Below are 20,821 nucleotides of genomic sequence, written 5' to 3' on the forward strand. Positions count from 1 at the left end.
TCCCCATCATGTGACACACATTTCTTCCACTCCATCATCATGAGTTAGTACTGCTACATTTAAAATGTGGATGATGTTCTGTGGTGAGCATAGACATGGAGTTTGCCTTTCCACTTGTTGCTAAGTAGAAGCTTGCAGCCTCCTCCCGGTCAGCTAGGGAGTGCAGCTAGACTTTTGAGGCTGCTAAATGAATGTGGTGCTGGTGTGAGCAGTGGTGTTAATAATCTCTTATTCCCAGGGTGTGTGTGCTTTAGAAGTTGCCCCTGTCAAAAGAGCAGGGAGCCTGTGAGATTTTATTGCAAGGTCTGAATGCTGTGTCTGTCTTTGAGGTGTCCAGCTGCTGTGGTGACACGTTTGGAACTGTAACACTTTAGGGGTCTCTGATTTTCTGTCCACGTATGCAGTCATTGGAGAATGGGTGCAAAGGCTGTTGGAGGAGACAGAAGGAATGTCACCCCCCCAGAAAAGCTTTGGGCCACATTTTGAAAGAGATTTCTTTTTCAGAGAAGTTGAGGCACAAGCGAGAGGCAAGAGGTGGCCTGATCAGCCACTGTGAGAGTGCTTGATCTCTGCTTCCTGGAGGTGGGAAGTGAGCAGGCCCCAGGCTGTGAGTGGCTGTTCAGAGGCAGTGCCTGTTGCAAGCCTTTGGAGGCCTAGAAAGGAATGGAAGGTCTGGAGAGTTGGGCTTTGTGTGTTGTGGGGTGCTTGGGGGTGGCCTGTGTGCTGCCATGTGTGGTGCTGTGGGCTGTGTGTTGCTGATGCAGAGGCGCATGTTGGCTGGCAACGCTCTGTGAAGTGTGGGGGTAGCGGCGTGTCGCAGTGCGGCGTGCCCTGTGGTGGAGCCGGGTGGTGGCCCCAGTGTTTTGCTGCTCAGCCTGGGAGGAGGTGTCTGGAGAGAGCAGTGCTCTGCTCCCAGAGCCCAGCCCACCATCACGGTGTCCTTCTGGGAGACGTGGGTGAGGACTGTTGGTGACCGTGTTGCCTCCTTGGAGCATCGTGGTGCAAGCTAGGGATGCTCGAAGTTTGGTGGTTTGTGTCAGCTGAGGTTCAGGCTTGCAATTTCTGAAGGTCTTGATGCTTCCATGAGTCAATGGGATTGTACTGACTCTGCTGGAGAAAGTTCTCTTCTCCCTCCTTAAAGGCTTTCTGTTGAATCTGGACCGTCATTGCATCTTCCCATCTCAGACCCTAATCCATTCCGATCCCTCAGCGAGATGGGTAGTTAATGAAAGCAGTCAGAGCCATTTCCCCACTTTGTGCCTACGCAGACGCTTGCAGACAGGGAATACACCCCCCTCACAAGAAGTCAGGCCTGTGAGGGCAATGGGTGACTCTGAGACACCTGTCCTTGGTGAGCGGTGGAGGCGGCATCTCCAAAGCCGCTGGTGCCTTTGGCAAGATTCTCAGAATAGCAGATTCCTTGAGGCCGCAATGGGGGAGACATGTGGAGGTAGGTCTCCAATGCCCTGCTCCAGGCAGGTGCCAGTAGAGGAGGTACCTTGGGGCCTTTTCCAGTGAAGTTTTGATTATCTCCAAGGATGGAGATCTGGGAACCTCTCTGGATACCTCTGCCGCAGTTTGGCCACCCTCACGGAGAAAAAGGTTTCTTCTTAACATCTAAGAAGCATTTCCCATTGTCCAGTTTGTCCCTGTTGCCTCTCATGCTGCTAGTGTGCACCTCCAAGAAAATCCAGCTCCGTCTTCTCTGTGCCCTCCATAAGGTAGCTTTGCACAGCATGAAGATCCCCGTTGGCCTTCTCTTGTCCAGGCTGAACAAACCCAGCTCTCGCAGCGTCTCCTTATAGGCCCCACACTGCAGCCCCTGACCATCTTGGTGTCCCTGTGCTGGACTCCCTGCTGTGTGTTAGTGCCTTTGCAGAATTGGAGAGCCCAAATGGGACCTGGTATACAGACATGGTCTCACGTTTGCCAAAAAGAGGGGTAGAACGTCTTGGTGGCCCTGCTGGCTGTGTTCTCACCAATAGAGCTCAGCACAGAGGGGAGACATTTGCCCCTGCCTGTTGCGACTCTGTAAGGCCAGCAGAACTGACAGTTACACTCCGATTCCTTCTTTCTTTCTAGGCTGCTCCACTCATGAGGTTCCCAGTGCAGTCCTAGAGCCGCTGAGGATGGAGGCAGGATGCCAGGCTGTGTCCCTGTACCTGTCAACATCTTTGCCAGCATCGTGAGCCCTCTGTGAAAGCAGCTGCAAGTGACTGAGAAGAGGCTACGTATGGATGCGAAGGCTTCCATAAACGTACCTGTCTTCCGTGGGTGACTTGGGGTGTGGGTTCACCTCCTGGTACCTCTGCTGTGCTGCAAATTCCACGTCCCACAACTGCTGTTCCTGCCAGCCCGCTCAGGAAATGCTATTGTGCCCCCTCCTTTTTCCTCGAAGGTTGCGGTGCCATACAGGATGAGTTCAAGACCCTTATACTAAATGCCCACATGTCCTGAGTGCCTTTGTGTGAGTGCCCCAAAGCGTCCGTAGCTTGACCTGAGGAAGTCTCAGAGCTCTTGGGCTGCTGGCTCTGCAAGGGGTGAAGATGTGCCCAGGGCCAGGTTGCCTGTGGCACCCAGCCCTCTGTGCTCTGTGAAGCCAGCTGTGGAGCCTGGACTGCTGCTGCAGAGCCTGCGCAGGCAGGACAGCTGTCATTTCAGCAGCCGTCCAGTGTGGGGCTGTCTCATTGCTTGGGCCTTATGTCAAAGCCTCTGCACCCTTTTTCCCTGCACTGGGGCTCCTTGTGCAAGTAACTAAAGGAAAGGAAGGGAGGTTCCTTTGGGCTCAGGAGGCCTTCAGGACTCTCAAGTGTTTCTGCATTCTATCTGTATCTTTTGTATTGCTAAAGAAAATCCCCATTCCCCCATCCATAGCTGGAGGTTCCTGAGGGGATGGGGTGAAAAGCAGCAGCCTGCTGTGCCCAAAGCAAGCAGGATCCTTCCCTCTGAAAAGAGCAGCATCACCCAAGGAGGCAGCTCTGTGCCTGATCTTGTGCTGCTCATTTGCAGAGGCCTTGTGAGCCTAGAGTGCCTTGGCCACCTTGTGGTGTAACCGCAAGAGCTTCCCTGTGTGTCTGGGCTGAGGAGCCAAGGGAAGGCAGTGAGCAGAGCAGTGGCTGTGGAGTGTGCAAGTGGCAAGTGTCCTGCAGGCATCTCTTCTTGCTGGCACTTGGTTATATCTAGCAGAAGAGGCAGCTCTGTGGGGCAGAGGCAGTGTGTTTGTAGAGTAGGTGGCAGAGCAGAGGTCTGGCGTCAGGCTGATGGCTGGTGCAGCGCTGAGGTGATCTGAGAGTGTCAGAAAGCCTTTGCAGTGCAGCTGCTCCCTCAGCTGGTCTCTGTACCTAGAAATGCAGTAGAAATGGAAGTGGCATGCTGCTGTCGTTGCGTAGGTGCTGCAGTGCAAAGGCTCCCAGCTCGGACTTGATAGTACTAAAGGAAAAGCGAGACCAATCGTTCCCTTTTGTGATTTGTTGCCAGGGTGCCAGAGTGGAGCTGTCGCATGATCTGGAGAGAGTCTAGCCAGGAGATGAAAACCGTTTGCAGAAGACTGTTCTGTACGGAGTGATCACAGCGTAATCAAGGGACATGCGATTGGCCCAGGTGAGCTCCACCTCTGTGAAGGTTTGCACTTTTCAGCTCCCTTGTGACTCGGTCCCAGATAGCGCAGCAGCAGGCACGTCGATGCCATTTGTGCTTGTGAGGTGAGTCGTGCGTCTGAATCTGGTAGGCCAACAGCATGCACGTAGCTTTGGTGATGATGGTGAGGTGCCTTGTGTCTCAGTGCCTCCTAAAGGGGGAGCAGGGCCATTGCTGCTGTTTCTGGTTCTGAGCCCACTTCTGCATGAGCACCTGGGAGACCAGCAGTATGGAGGTTAGTGCTGTTTGTGCTTCTGGGGATGGTGTGCCTCCGTCCATGCTAGGCCAGCAGCACACACATGGTTTGAGTGCAGAGTGTGGGGCTAATTTTGTTTCAGTATTGAGAGGTCAGGGGTAGGCACATGGCTGCTGTTTTTGCTTGTGAGATCACTATTTCCTTACGATCACATAGGCCATCAGAGGGCACGTGGCTTTGATGAAGCCTGTGAAGTCACTGCTTCCTGAGAACGGGATAGGCAAGAAGGAAGCAATTTCCTTTGCCACACAATTCGGGCACTTGGGCATCTGTAAATAACAGGCAACAATGAGACACATTATTGCTGTCTGTGCTTCCGAGGTCACTTGTGCCTCAGTGCCTGATAGGCCAGTGCTGGTCCTACGGCTGCAGTTTGTGGTTGTGAGGTCAGTTGTGGCTCAGTACCTGATAGGCCAGTGCTGGTCCTGTGGCTGCAGTTTGTGTTTGTGAGGTCAGCTCTGGCTCAGTGCCTGATAGGCCAGTGCTGGTCCTGTGGGTGCAGTTTGTGGATGGGAGGTCACTTGTGTCTCAGTGCCTGATAGGCCAGTGCTGGTCCTGTGGGTGCAGTTTGTGGTTGTGATGTCACTTGTAGCTGAGTGCCTGGTAGGCCAGTGCTGGTCCTGTGGGTGCAGTTTGTGGTTGTGAGGTCAGTTGTGGCTGAGTGCCTGATAGGCCAGTGCTGGTCCTGTGGCTGCAGTTTGTGGTTGTGAGGTCAGTCGTGGCTCAGTGCCTGATAGGGCAGTGCTGGTCCTGTGGCTGCAGTTTGTGTTTGTGAGGTCACTTGTGCATGAGAGCGTGATAGGCCAGTGCTGGTGCTGTGGCTGCAGTTTGTGTTTGTGAGGTCAGTCGTGGCTCAGTGCCTGATAGGCCCGTGCTGGTGATGTGGGTGCAGTTTGTGGTTGTGATGTCACTTGTGGCTCAGTGCCTGATAGGCCAGTGCTGGTGCTCTGGCTGCAGTTTGTAGTTGTGATGTCAGTTGTGCCTCAGTGCCTGATAGGTCAGTGCTAGTCATGTGACTTCACTTTGTGGATGTGAGGTCACTTGTGCCCGAGTGCCTGATAGGTCAGTTCTGAGCAAGAACAAGGACTGTGAAAAGAGCAGGTCCTGAGCTTAAGATGTCTTTGCAGAGTTCTTGTGCTTTTGATAGCTTCCTTTCTTCCTGTAGTTGCTAAGGTGGAAAGTAAAAGGATGCTACAAGTGGGCAGTGTCCTTACTAGACCAAGGAGAAAGACCTGGACACACCCCTGCATGGAGAGCATTTTCAAAGGATTTACAGGTTAGGGCCCATTTTGTCAGTTTGTTTCCAATATTCCTCGACACAAGTGTCCTTATTCCTTTCTCCCAGGCCCTTGGTTAAACCTAAATGGTAAAGCCAGAGCGTAACCCTCTCATGGAGGTGTGCATTGCTGTGGAGGACAGAGGTAGATGAGCACAGATTGATTTTTCCTTGCTTCTGCTTCTTGTCCGTTTGTGTGCCCTGGCTGTGGGTGCTTTAGCAAATCCAACCTTTCCCCATTCATTTCTGAACTGTGAAGAGAAAATGGATCTTCCTGTGTGATTAAACTACTTCTGACCCCCCAAGTGTTTGATAAAGACGGACAGAACAAGAGTCTCATGGATTGTGAGTGCTCTCCAAAACCTGGAGCAGGATGTGCTTCTGTTTAAGAGCAGGTATTGTTACTGCAGCCAGGTATTGAAACTGTAGTTCTCTCTGAATGTCACATTGAGAATGTTGACTTGTTCTTTCTCTCTGCAGGAGAGCTGATGTGTGCAAGCTGTGACTGAAGACAACTCGACTGAAACTCACGTGCTAAAAGTTGAACTGGAGGACACAGAAGTCTTCTGCCACCTTGAGTTTTGCCTTCTGAAATACCAAAGCATGCTGAATGAGAATCTATTTTAGTAGGAACAGATCTGCATTTACCATCCAGCCGCCAATATTTTCTGCTTGACGTTAGTAGTAAATTGACAGCAACTATTCCATGTGTTCAGTGAAAGGTGCGCTTAAGGCTCTCAGTTCTGTTGTAGGAAGTTTTTGTGCACCTGACACAAAAGGGAGATGGTCCAGTAGTGATGGTAGCAGCTGGGTTTGGGAGCAAAAGAAAGGAAAAGAAGTGATTTTTTGTTGAACCCAGATTGAAGAATCCTTACAGTGTTGCCTAGTCTTTTTGAAAGCAGCTAGAAGAAAACTTAGAAACCACTTTCAGTCTCTGTTCATGAAGCAGAACTACTTGCAAGACTCCATCTTTGTATCAGCTGACGAAATCTTTCACCTGACTATTGCCTTGTGCCTGGTGAGGAAGTGTGCAGCTGAGACTTACTGAAAGGCCTAGATCCTGAGCCCTGCTTTAGCAGGATGTTATTTCAGTGAGTGTCTGAGTTGCTTTTCCATCTTTTCTTTCCTGTCCTAGGTGGACTCTTCTTTTTCTGGAGCTAACAGAGGTAGTGATTTACATGTTTGCTTATGATCTGAGATGGCTTTGTAACCTTTAGTGTGTTGCTTTCCTTGAGGAAGGCAGCAAGCTTTACGTCTAGGCCGGGGCAGTATGCTGTTGCTAGTAACACCAGCAACCTTGGGTGCTCAAAGGGGGTGTTACTGGAAGGCCTGTGAGAAAGAGGCCGAAGACGCAGTGGTGGGAGAAGTAGCTGTGTGTGAGCGGGCTGTTGCCTGGGCAAGGTGTGTGGGGTTGCTGAGATGCTGCAGCGGTGGCGGTAGCTGCCCCTTGAGAGACCTTCCTGTGTTTCTGTTGGAGATGATCTGCAAGATGCTTGGAGGGGAGAACTTTGGGAGCTGAAAGGTAATGTTGGGAGTCAGGGCCCTGTGCAGGGCACTCGGTCTCCGAGAGACTTGCCTGTGGCTGCCCAGCCCTGTAGTGCCTGTTCTTTCCTCAGCATTGAGCCACGTGTGGAGGACCCTGGCCAGACTCGAGCAGGGAAGAGAAAATCAGGAGTTACACCTTATTCAAGTAATTAATGTGCGTTATTGTTCTTAGGTGTCAGGTGCCTTGGAAAACTCTGCTTCTTCTACTAACCCATTGTTGCTGAAATGGTGAGGCTTTTCCCCCATTCTTTTCTCTTGGTGACCAGCTGTGCAGCCAGGGGCCCGAGGAGGTGTCGTGGGGGCTAGCCCTAGGTAGGATATAATCTGTGTGGAGTGAATGTGACGGGATACACTATTTCTAGTGCCAGCAGGAGAGATGCCCACGTCAGCAGAGTGCCCTGGACTCCAGGCATTGTTTTCTGGCTCTGTGCCTCTCCCCATGGGCAGCAGCGAGAGCATTTCAGCTGAAAGTCTAAGATCTTTTGGTCGAGGAAGTCTAAATCAGCTGGAGCATTTATGCTAATATAGCTTCTGTTGGAAGCTGTAGAATACAAGCAGCTCTCTCTGGAAAGAAAGAAAAAAAAAAGGGAGGGGGGAACCAACCCTCCTGGCTAGTTACTGGCTGAAGTGGCTTTGTAAGGTTTTTGTGAAAGGGAAAACGCATGTTGAAAGTGAATGAGAGCCTTCAGTGTGCCAGTGGCTGTTTTAGGCGTAGTCTGAACTCCCTTCTCCTAGGGGTGACCTTTGTAGTGTCCTGCTGTTTGCAGTAACGGTGGAAGATAAATTCCTTGTGCACCCTTTGGAGCCCTTTACTTAAGACTCTTAAATAATCCCTTTGTAACTCTTTGGTGTGTGTGTATGGTTTATTGTTTGTTTTCTTGTTTGTTTGTTTTATGCTGGCAGAGCTTCCAAACCAAGTAAGCAAATCACATCTTTTCTGGACAAGCCCCGTTCCATTGTTTATATCAAGGTAGTTTCTTTTCTGGACCTTCTCTAGAAAATTGGAGGTATGTAACTTGTGAAGGTGTCCTGAACAGTGGTCTGCAGAGAGGTCAGGTTAAATTGGTTTGCTGACAAACAATTTTCTTCTGTAGCCTGCAGTTTGTAACAATGTCATGTGTACACATTTACTCTTGCCCCAAAGAGTTTTTTTTTTTTTTAATCCTGTTTGTTTGTTATTTAAATAATAGCCCACAAGTACTTCTTTTTACATGTCTGACATTATTATGCAGATATATGGGTTTTGTAATTATGTTTGAGTAGGTGCTGGAATTAGGGGACTAATTTGGTCCAGTGTGGAGTCTCGACATGAAACCCCTAGCAGCTGCCTTGCTTCCATGCTCATGAACTTTCACATGATATTCGAAAGGCCTATTTGTCAGAGTTCGGGCTTCCTGCTCAGCAGTCAGTGTTAGGAAGCTGTCTGCACTCTCCGCCATAAACTGGCAGCCCCGTACATCTAATTGTCCTTGAAAGTTGACTCGTGCTTTTTCTCTTAACACTTTGCCTTCCTTAAGCACGCTTGCATGCCAACAGCCACATTGCAGCCAGTCGAACGCACACCATGGTGTTCCGATTGCCTGATTTGTGTTGTCATCTGTTTCCCCTTGTGTTGTCAGCTCAGCTCCCTTTGAAGCTCACCACCTTCAAGACCTTCCAGGCTCCTGTCCTAGGTGCCTTGGTGTGGGCAATGCCTGCTGTGGTTGGCTCCTTCCTTGGAGATATTCAAACCATCTGGACACAATCCTGGGCAACATGTGCTAAGTGACCCTTCCTGAGCAGGAGGGTTGGACTAGATGATCTCCGGAGGTCCCTTCCAACCTCAACCATTCAGTGATTCTGTGAACTCTAGGATAAAAAGCAAAGATAAATTCATATACTTCAGGAATCTCTGTGGATGTCTTGGGGTTTTTTTTGTTTTTTTTTTGTTGTTGTTGTTGTTTTTAAACTTGTCCTGGGCCATGAATCAACATGTTAACAAAGAGACAAAGTAGGCCATGAACTGAATTTAAAAGTACAGGTTTTCTTCTTGTCTTAAAATATGCATCCATTTTCTCATCTCTATTAGACTGACAGATATAGGCCTAAAAGAGAATGTGCCTCTTGTGAAAATAGGTAAAACTAGATGGTTGGATTCCAGCAATGCTTCCTTGCTTTCTGCATCGTAGAACTGCATGCTAATCTTTTGTGTCCATGCAGAGCCTTGATAAAGTTACTGTGTAGGCACCAAGTGTGCATATGTCAGATTTTCTGCATGTTTGTGACTGACCCTTCTTGTTTCTTGTCATTAGGAAAACTTGGATATGTACTCCCGAGGAGAACTGATGATGAAATCGCTGACACTCAAGTTGGCAGTGCAGGTTAGTTCTGGCTTTCAATTTTCTTTACTGTGTTCTGGCCAAAAGCCTCCTCTGAAACAGCTGAAATGAGTTGAACTACTAGAAGCCTTAGTGCTTACAAGCCATAGTCAGGGACTCCAGGGCCCTGCCGGTAAGCTCCGGACAGAGAGTCAGCAAACAAAACCAGTCCTTTTCCCAAGTGCTTATAACCGAGCACAAGAGAAAAGGCAAGAGATGGCTGTCAAGAGGTGGGAATACAAGGAAATGCACAGTCCTACTCTGAATGATGAGCACTGCTCTCACTGCAGCAGTAGCCTGACAGTTTTCATGGGTTTTGAGCAGCCCAGCAAGAATTTTCAGGAGGTAAGGAAGACTGCCAGGTGCATATGAAAACCTTCTCCCAAGCGTGAAGGTGGCAGGTGAGAAGAGAACATGCTTCTGCATTTTTGTATTGAGGGGTTAGTCAGTGAGAGGTGCTGTCAGGGCCGGCTCAGAATTCAGAGCTGTTTTCTGGGCACTCAGTGGGAACTAATGTAGGAAGGAGGGTAATTCATGAAAGGCCTTAGCAACTCTGTTTGCTGAGAGAGAAGAAACTTGAAGGGTTTCAGGAGAATGCGCTTTGTGATGAAGGGAATAAGTTCAGAAGATGACCTTTAGAGCAACTTTCTGAATGGATGTGAGTGGGTCAAGGCTGTATTTCAGGACAGAAGAGGATGTTGCAGTAGTTGAGCTGATCATGCCTTGAGGAAGAGGTGTAATTATGCAGTACGTCCTGAAGGCAGTACCTCGCCCACGTTCCGCAGCCTGTGCAAGACTTGAACAAGGGGAATAAAAACCTATAAAAAGGTTCAGGCCAGAACTTGTATGCATCATAATTATCATCCTGTATGCATCGTAATTAATTGAAGCTCTCTCAGGAGCTCCCTTCTTGACTTGTCCTGCTGTTTTTGGTAACAGCTGTGAATACAAAGTTCAGGGGAAATCAGGGGCAATAGATTCACAAATGCAGTTAATTTGCAAGGCTTTACAGTTACTTTGCAAGGTTCTGGCCTATCATATGCCAAAGTCAAGCTGCATATAAGTACCATGTGCTGCTTTTTTTTTTTTTTTTAAACTTCCCAACAAAGATGGAATTTTGCTCTCCCAAGGAAGAACATGTAATGCAGTTTGAAATCAGATGCACGACAAATACATATAATGGGCTGGAAACTTCCTAGATCTCACAGTACCTTCTGGGGTAGACTGCACTTGATTTTTGACTTAGTGTGACCTAATCTTGTTTTTGTTTTTGCCTTTGAAATGCTTGCAGATGGAAACATGCAGTCTACAGCAGCGATTCGCCATCCTCCGCTGATGATGATGAGCAACATTTTGCCCAGGAATCTGCTGAAGAGGAGGAGCAAGTGCCTGCCTGTGAAGCATTCTCCTCCCTGCTCTTGTACAGAGTCTAAATGGTGGCAATACTTAATGCGTTGGCATAATATGTAAGTTGTTGGCACTGGTGGCTCTTAACTGGGCTCTCTACCATTGGACTTTTAGAATTGATTCTTTAAGAGCAATTGGATTTCTTTGGAGAGGTTAGGCGTAAACTCTAAATGTTTTAATGTAAAATTCTGCTGCCCCTCTGCTTTACAGTAGGCTATTCAGAAAGAAACCCCCCCTAACAGAAAATGTATAAATAGAGGCAAGGATGGGGTTTCTTTGCCTTCCTTTAACCTAGGACATGGGTTCTGTTGAATTTATCTTTAGGTAAACTGAGGCATCAATACCTTTGCGTGCTTGAAAAACTTCTGCCAATACTGAGCTTTTATAGTAGTAGTAAAAAGCCATTTCTTAAGAATTTTTAAAATGCAGAATATTTGTAGATTCAAGGTGGAGGGAATTCCTTGCCATAGTTAAAGGCTTAGTGACTTGTGTGATAAAAGAAAAGTATACTCAAAAGGGGTCCTGGTTTAAAGAGGTGGTTTGGGGTTTTGTCGTCTTTGAGTGTTTCCTGTACATGTGACCTTGATTAGTGTATAAGCAGGAGAGGGTTATCTGTTAGAAGTCAATTGTAATCTTTTGCTTGAAAGACCAGGTGTTTCCCTTTATGGGCACAATATCTGAAGATTTAAGAGTGAGCTGTATATATTCTCTATCAGCAAAACTCAATTCACAGCATGATGAAATAGAACTTTAAATTCTTCTCTTTCAATAAGGTTAAAAGTACTGCAAATAAGGAAACCAAAACCTTCAAGTGTTTTGCTGCTTTATTCATTGACATTCTCTTCTAAACAACAGTAGGTTAGCTTTGCTAGTTGGTATTTAAGTATTATCTGGAAATGCAGAATACCTTTTTCTTCCTCCCACCTTTACCCTTTCTCCTCAGCTATTGCCGACCAATTCTGGGAGACAAAATCCAATAACTTGCAACTTTTTAAGAAGGCATGAAAGGCTTTGCTATCAAGTCCTGCTTGTCTATCTGGAGATAGATCAGATCCATGGACTAGTGGACTGAGTTTAGTGAACTGTTAAAGATATGAAGTGGAAATGGGAGGAGGCAGATGGACTGTGGGGAAGCAGCAAAAGTTTGTGGAGAAGCTGCAAGGCTTTAGATAGCAGGACAGCATGAGTCGTGATATTTGATGATGTCATTTGAAGGAACTGCAAGAAAGGCTTCAGGTAGAGCCTCAAAGATGTCAATATTTGAGGTACTGCTACTTGGGCTGAAAGGCTTTGAACTCTTTGAGGAGGCCTACGTTAATTGTTATATCCTAAATCCATTTTCTTCTCATCCTCTTTGGAAGGATAAGGTGGAACCTTTGCACCTTGGCTCCTGGACATCAGAGAGCGACATGGCTTCCCCCATCCTGAGGAAATGGAGGACTGTTTCCAGGGCCAGCACTGACCCCTGACCTGGGGGCTTAGCCCTGAACTACTGGAGCCTTCTGTGAGAAAAGGGACCCGCTTTGATGCCAGAAACTCTTGACGTGCTGGAATTTCAGTATTCAATTTTAGAAGGAATTTACCAACAGTATCCAAGTTAAGCACTTGCAAAGCCTTTGATGGTAAACGCATCCAGTTAGGGTTTGTGTTTCCATATTCAGGAAGACATCATCAGCTGGAGAGTAACTTGTTTCATCTTTTAAACACCTTCCTTTGAGGCCAACTCTCAGAAGCCTGGAAAGTGAAGGCTGTACTCCTCCTGAAGTCTGCTGATGGAAATGGAGGTAGTTGTCTTCCTAAAGTCGCTGAAACACAAGATGGGATTGAGCTTCGTAATTTTTCAAGCTTTGGCCTTCATGAAGCAAGAGCTGACACTGTAGTTAAGGTGTTGAAATGTTCAGTTGATTTCTCTGCTGAACAATGTAACAACTCTACTTTGCAGTGGCAGACTGTGGGAAGGTATGCTTTTAGTGAACACATCTTGATTGCCTTTTACATTGCACTCATTGCATACACTGGACTCAGGATATAAATAGCCATCTCAAAGTCACCGGAATGATTCTCCTAGGCAAACTTACACTTACAGATCTGTCTAATAAGCCTGTGTGTGTGGGAAGCAGGGGAAGGCTGGGTCCAAGTGAATCTCTTGCCTCAGAAAACAGTTTAGACAGATGTTTCCAGTCTTGTTTTCTGCCTAAGCTAATTACAAGAGCTTCAGGTAGGGTGCCCTAATGATAACAGTATCCAGTTGCTTGGGAAAGCACAGCATTCAGGTGCTTCAAGGACACATAAATGAAAATGAAACTGGAAAAGGAAAATTAAATGAAACTTGAAAATGTGCATATACATCCATCTGAAGTTGCAAGCAAAAAACCTAGTGCATATGCTGGACTGTTCTATAATAATGTGGTAATGTAGCTTCCCGTGAGATTCCAACAGCCTCCCACCTTACGTGGACATGTGGAACATAAATGATAGTTGGTGCTGTCCTCTGGGCTTCCTGTGTGCTGGTGAAAAGGAAGTTTGTATGAGAATATTGAGCCATGTAGAATAGGCGGCTGTGTAACTAATAACTATGTATCTATGCAAACTAACACATGTAAACACATGAAACAGGATGTAAAATGTAAACTGATGAAAACTGTATCAACCAGATAGTACCTAGAGACAAAGTGTCAAAACACACCTACCAAGACAAACCAATTACTTAGTAATAGGGTATAATTTCTACTCTGATTAAATTACAGACCTAGCTACGCAGACAGAAATGGACCTTGACCTCTGCATGACTTCAGAGCTACTGAGATGTAAGGTCACTCCTAAGAAGCCTGACAGCTCAATTCATGTGGGGGTGTGCTTGAGAAAAGAAGATGAGCCCTTCAGCAAGGCGGATGAGCCTGGGTGCACTGCTGCACCCCTGGAACTGCCGAGTTTTCAGGTCAGGATGAGCTTGTGCCCAAGTCAGTCTGGAGCACAAGCAGCATGACATAGACAGAAAAGCTGAGGGCAGGCACTATCCTATTCACCTGGTTATGAATCGTAATTTCAAAGTTCATTTTCTAAGAGGTGACACCTTTCAGCTTTCAACCTGTCTGAAGAGCTCCCCAGCTCACAGCCTGCTGTCTCATTTCCAGAGGCTCCTTCAGACCAGCTTACTTGCTTGGGAAGAGCACAAGCCATTGCCTGCAGGTGGTACCTCAAGCACGTAAGCAGACAAGCCTCTACCTCATGAACAAAGTGGCAAGCATCCTTTCACAGGGTGCATGTCTCTATGCGTCTGATCAGATGATCAGCACTCATGCAGTTCTGGTCCCAGGTGGAAAGCATTAGCAGTGTATGTGAGCGCTCACTAGACATTATTGGTAGATGACCACAGAGGGAGCCATCACATAACCCAAATGGAGATAATCCCTTTATGTGACAGATGAGCATCCAACCATGTAACATGTCTTTCCATACTTTCATGGCTCTCAAATGCTTCTGCTGAAGGTCCAGATGCTGTAATACAAGGATGCCAAGCAACAACATAGATTTCCTGCCTAAAAGTAAAAAGGAACAAAACAGCACTAGGTCTATTTGTGCTTTATCCTTCTCATTAAGAAAAAGAGACAGATGTAGAAATAGAAGTGTTCTGAGAGTGGAAATGCTTTTAGTGCCTACAGTGCAGCATTACAGGCTGTGGGATTGGTTATATTTGGTAAATATACCCAGCTAAAGGAGATGTTGCGTTAATCGATAAGTGTATTATAACTGTTCCTCTTCAGTACAACGGAAGAAAAGAAACACATTTCTTGCCGCAAATAAACTTTGGTTTCATTACACCATTATAAAAAAAAAAGGCTAGAAAAAGTGCATGACCTGCAATCAGGCTGATGCAGAGCTGTCTCCTGGGAGCTACAGAGTCTTACAAGATGATGAGAACCACGGTCTGAATCACACTAAGACCAGCAGGAGTCCTTCCGTGGAGAGAGGTTTATGAGCAGCATCTTCCAGCTCTCTGAGCTGCCAGCAACATCCTGACTTTTCATTTGGAGTGGAAAATATCATCATGCACAACATCCTTATTTGATGTCATTCAATCAAAAAGAAACGTGGATATTAAGGCAGAAATAACAGGAAGCACATTAAAACCAGGCCACCTCCTTACCATGAATTCCACCTACCTCACTTGAGTCAATTAATCCTATGAGATTAAAAAAGGAAAAAGATACCTGTGTGTATCTTTCTTCAGGGAATGTGGTGCTAAAACCCAGAGCTGACAGGCCCAGGGTATGAGCTGCAAGCTTTTTCCGAGCACGTATTCCTGCAAGCTCCAAGGGAGACCTTTGCCTGTATCCTGGCTCTCCAGATATTTTGTACCCTGGCCTGTACTATGGTGGCTGGCAATAAGCATTTCTAGAACAATATTTATCAAGCAAGAATTTTAAAAATAGAGTGACCAAGGAAGACAAAAATGTTAACGGTCTTGTCTTTTCTTCCCCCTCGCCACCACTTTTTGTTGTTGTTGTTAATACTCTCCATCCTCCAGCAAGGAATAAGCTGTTCGGTGATCAGGACGACTACCAAAGCCTGTTTCCTTGCTGGCTCGTACTATACCTCCCCTAAGCAATGCTGCCGTTCCCCACCATGTCTGCTGGTCCCCACCATGTTGGCTGGGCAAGTGATGGTTCTCCCATCGCACATGGGCACTGGCCAGCCAAATGCACACACGGCAAGGGGTCAGTTAGCTGATATGGGGGAGAATTGCAGCTTTCTCTCTCAGCACACACCCGACGGGTTCTCTTCACCACCCAGACACTAATTTTCATGATGCCAGGACTTCAAAAACATTGTGATCTCTACATTTGTCATGTTCAGCTGGAATTGGTCAACAGTTATCAAAGAAGGTGGGAAGGGAGAAAGGAGCAGAATAACATTTTTAGAAAAAGAAGGGCACTGAAACACAGGAGCTTCATCTAAAGAACTGCAAATTGGATGGGTAAAGTTACAGCATTACCGTAAGTGCATGTAAGATACTTATTTTGTTCAGCCATTCCACTGGTTTCATCTTTCCTTGTGTGTTGATTACTAATCCAGACTGCAAATAAACTTTCTAGCTATCCTGCTTTAGTATTAGGAAATACATTTGTGGACAGCATTTCTTTTTGCCACCACAGCACTGCAGTACCTTTATCAGCTCAAGTCAAAGTTACTAGAGCCATAACTGAGTTCAGTAGGTCAGAGGCTTTCCTGACCAGCACAGTAACGGAACTGGAGATAAATGATTGACCCAACTGGGACAACCCAATCTCACTTTTCAACTGAGGGTTTAAATGACTTCCACATTGAAATATCAGAAAGTTTACATAAATGTAGAGGCTTAAAGGTAACAAATGCTGACATTGTTTCAAGTTTTTTCTCATGCTCTTTTAACAAACTCTTTCTCAATTTTGTTCCCGCTACATAATTCATTGCTGTTTTAACAATCCTAGAAAGGCGGAGATGGCAACACAAACTCATATTTTTTTTTTTTTAATCTAAAAGGATAGACAACACATTTCTTTCTTTGGTCTTGAGTCACTGAATGAATACTATGGATTAAATCAACATGTCCTCATAGTCCCTAAGTAGTCCGTATCCCTCACTTGCACTAGTACACCTTCTGAATTAATGCTGAAATACATTCTCTTGCATTTCTTGATTTAATGGGAGCACACTATATTCTGAAGTCTTCATCCTACCACATATCAAAAGAGACTGTACAAGTCTCTGCAAAGAATCACAGAATCACAGAATCGCTGAGGTTGGAAGGGACCTCTGGAGATCATCTAGTCCAACCCCCCTGCTCAAGCAGGGTCACCTAGAGCACATTGCACAGGATTGCATCCAGGCGCGTTTTGAATATCTCCAGAGAAGGAGACTCCACAACCTCTCTGGGCAACCTCTTCCAGTGCTCTGTCACCCTCACAGTGAAAAAGTATCTCCTCATGTTCAGATGGAATTGTCTGTGTTTCAGTTTGTGCCCGTTACCTCGCGTCCTGTCGCTGGGCACCACTGAAAAGAGTCTGGCTCCATCCTCTCGACTCCCTCCCTTCAGATACTTGTACATGTTACTAAGATCGCCTCTCAGCCTTCTCTTCTCTAGGCTAAACAGGCCCAGCTCTCTCAGTCTCTCCTCATAAGAGAGATGCTCCAGTCCCCTGATCATCTTTGTAGCCCTTCGCTGGACTTGCTCCAGTAGTGCCACATCCCTCTTGTACTGGGGAGCCCAGAACTGGACGCAGTACTCCAGATGTGGCCTCAGCAGGACTGAGTAGAGGGGGAGGATCACCTCCCTCGACCTGCTGGCAACACTCTTCCTCATGCACCCCAGGATACTATTGGCCTTCTTGGCCACAAGGGCACATTGCTGCCTCATGCTTAACTTGGTGTCCACCAGCACTCCCAGGTCCTTCTCAGCAGAGCTGCTTTCCAGCAGGTCAACCCCCAACCTGTACTGGTGCATGGGGTTATTCCTCCCCAGGTGCAGGACCCTGCCCTTGCCTTTGTTGAACTTCATGAGGTTCCTCTCTGCCCACCTCTCCAGCCTGTCCAAGTCTCTCTGAATGGCAGCACAGCCCTCTGGCATATCAGCCAATCCTCCCAGTTTTGTATCATCAGCAAACTTGCTGAGGGTGCACTCTGTGCCTTCATGCAGGTCGTTGATGAAGAAGTTGAACAAGACTGGACCCAGGACTGACCCCTGGGGGACACCGCTAGCTACAGGCCTCTGACTAGGCTCTGTGCCGCTGATCACAACCCTCTGAGCTCTGCCATTCAGCCAGTTCTCAATCCACCTCACTGTCCACTCATCTAACCCACACTTCCTGAGCTTACCTATGAGGATGTTATGGGAGACAGTGTCAAAAGCCTTGCTGAAGTCAAGGTAGACAACATCCACTGCTCTCCCCTCATCTACCCAGCCAGTTATTCCATCAGAGAAGGCTATCAGATTGGTTAAGCATGATTTCCCCTTTTGGTGAAGCCATGCTGACTACTCCTGATCACCTTCTTGTCCTCCACATGCTTGGAGATGGCCTCCGGGATGAGCTGCTCCATCACCTTTCCAGGATGCAGGTGAGGCTGACTGGCCTGTAGTTCCCTGGGTCCTCCTTCTTGCCCTCTTTGAAGACTGGGGTGACATTGGCTCTCTTCCAACCTTCAGGAACCTCTCCTGTTCTCCATGACCTTTCAAAGATGATGGAGAATGGCTTAGCAATAATGTCCGCCAGCTCCCTCAGCACTCGTGGGTGCATCCCATCAGGGCCCATGGATTTGTGGGTGTCAAGTTTGCTTAAATGATCTCTAACCCACTCCTCCTCCACCAAGGGAAAGTCTTCCTCTCTCCAGACTTTCTCTCTTGCCTCCAGGGTCTGGGGTTCCTGAGGGCTGGCCTGAGCAGTAAAGACTGAAGCAAAGAAGGCATTCAGTAACTCTGCCTTCTCTGCATCCTTCATCACCAGGGCACCCACCCCATTCAGCAAAGGCCCCACATTTTCCCTAGTCTTCCTTTTGCTACTGATGTATTTGAAGAAGCCCTTCTTGTCCTTGACATCTCTTGCCAGATTTAATTCCAAACGGGCCTTAGCCTTCCTCGTTGCATCCCTGCGTACTCTGACAACATTCCTATATTCCTCCCAAGTGGCCTGTCCCCTTTTCCACTTTCTGTAGACTTCCTTCTTCTGGTTGAGTTTTGCCAGGAGCTCCTTGCTCATCCATGCAGCTCTCCTGCCTCCTTTGCTTGACTTCCTACTCATAGGGATGCACCGCTCTTGAGCCTGGAGGAGGTGATGCTTGAATATTAACCAGCTCTCTTGAACGCCCCTTCCTTCTAGGGCCCTATCCCATGGGATTCCTCCAAGTAGGTCCCTGAAGAGGCCAAAGTTTGCTCTCCTGAAGTCCAGGGTTGTGATCCTACTTAGTGCCCTGCTGCCTCCTCACAGGATCCTCAACTCCACCATCTCATGGTCACTGCAGCCAAGGCTGCCCCCGACCTTCACATCTTCCACCAGTCCTTCTATGTTTGCTAGTACGAGGTCCAGCAGCACACCTCTCCTTGTTGGCTCCTCCACCACCTGTGTCAAGAAGTTGTCACCAATGCTCTGCAGGAACCTCCAGGACTGTTTGTGCCTCGCTGTGTTGCCTTTCCAGCAGATATCAGGGTGGTTGAAGTCCCCCATGAGAACCAGGGCCTGGGATCGTGAGGCTACTTCCAGCTGTCTGTAGAAGGCCTCATCGACTTCCTCTTCCTGATCAGGTGGCCTGTAGTAAACACCCACAACAGTGTCACCGCTGTTAGCCTGCCCTTTGATCCTTATCCATAAGCTGTCAACTCGCTCTTCATCCACCCCTAGGCACAGCTCAATACATTCCAGTTGCTCTCTCACATAAAGAGCAACTCCACCACCTCGCTTTCCTGGCCTGTCTTTCCTAAAAAGCACATAGCCATCCATGACAGCACTCCAGGCATGTGAGTTATCCCACCATGTCTCTGTAACGGCAATGAGATCATGGCCCTGCGACCGCACACAGATCTCTAGTTCTTCCTGTTTGTTCCCCATGCTGTGTGCATTGGTGTACAGGCATTTCAGGGAGGTGATGGAGCATGCAGGTTTCCCAGGAGGGCTACAAGAGGATCCTCCATAGCCACATCCCATGCACACTTCCCTGGCTGCGTTCACCTGCTGCAGGCATCCTGACTTGAGCTGTCAAAACTCAGACATAAAAAGGAAGCATACGAGAGGTGAAAGTAGATACAGGTGACCTAGGAGGAATGGAGGGACACTGTCCAAGCATGGGAAGATGGGGTCAGGAAAGCCAGAGCCCACCTGGAGTTGAATCTGGTGAGGGAAGTGAAGGGCAACAAGGAAGGCTTCTACAGATCCATCAGCAGCAAGAGGAAGGCTAGGGAAAATGTGGCCCTGCTGCTAATTGGGGTAGGGGCCTTGGTGACAAAGGAGAGGGGAAAGGTGGAGGTATCTCCTTCTGCATTGTCCCTCTGACAGATCTCGGGGTAGGTCAAGCTTGCCTGAGCACCAGGACCTGTGAATAGGAGGCTTCTGCTGGTTGTCCGAGGAAGGCCTCATCTACTCCTTCCTGACCAGGCGGTCTAGAGTAGACACCCACACAAACATTGCCCATGATCTGCCCATTAATCCTAACCCATCAGGTCTCAACCAGCTTATCCTACATCCCCAGGCAGAGCTCCATGCCTTCCTGCTGCTCTCTCACATAAAGGACAACTGCCCCTCCTTGCCATCCCAGCCTGTGCCTCCTAAAGAGCCTCTGTCCATCCCTCCCAGCATTACAGTTGTGTGAGCTGTCCCACCACATCTCCATGATCCCAATGAGATTGCAGCCCTGTAAGTGCACACAGATTTCTGACTCCTCCTGTTTGTTCCCCCACTTCCTGGCAGGGTCTACCAGCAGCTCTCAAGTGAACCCCTGCTCCCCTCCTAAAGTGGGCACACAGCACTTAGGTGTTGTCTCTCTCTGCAGGAGTTGAGTATCTGTGACACTGTGTTGGGGCTTTTTCACCAATGGGTCAAGTCCCTCCATGGTGTCCCTGACCCAGCATGGATAACCCGCGGGCTGCTGTTCCTCAGGGTGTCCCTGCTCCAGTGCAGGTTGCCTTCAGGCCAGAGTATCTCAGAGGTGTACCCTCTGGGAATGGAGCGCCTCCTTCAAGGGCCTTTTGTCCTGCCACGGGGCACCACGGAGAAGATTCTGACTCCACCTTCTTTACTCCCTCCCGTCAGATGCTTATAAACCTTGATAAGAGCCTTTTCTGAGCCTTTTCTTCTCCAGGCTAAACAATTCCAGCTCTCTCAGACTCCCCACATGAGAGACATGCTCCAGTCCCTTAATCATCTTTGTGGCCCTTTGCTGGACTTGCTCCAATATGTCCATGTGTCTCCTGTACTGGGGAGCCCTGAACTAGACACACCAGCCCATATGTGGTCTCACCAGGGCTGAGTAGAGGGGGGGGAATCACCTCCCTCGACCTGCTGCCAATGCTCTTCCTAAGGTAGCCCAGGATACCATTGGCTTTTGCTGCAAGGGCACGTTGCTGGCTCACGGTCAACTTGGTGTTCACCAGGACCCCCAGGTCCTTCTCTGCAGAGCTGCTCTCCAGCTGGGGGCACCCAGCCTGTACTGGTGCATGGGGTCATTCTTCCCTAGGTGAAGGACTTGGCATTTTCCTTTCCTGAACTCCATGAGGTTCCTCTTTGCCCTTTTCTCCAGCCTGTCAAGATCACTCTGAATGGCAGGGCAACCATCATCTGGTGTATCAGCCACTCCTCCCAGTGCTGTATCATCAGCAAA

This window comes from Apteryx mantelli, chromosome 29 (genome assembly GCF_036417845.1).
Source record: "Apteryx mantelli isolate bAptMan1 chromosome 29, bAptMan1.hap1, whole genome shotgun sequence".
Taxonomy (NCBI): domain Eukaryota; kingdom Metazoa; phylum Chordata; class Aves; order Apterygiformes; family Apterygidae; genus Apteryx; species Apteryx mantelli.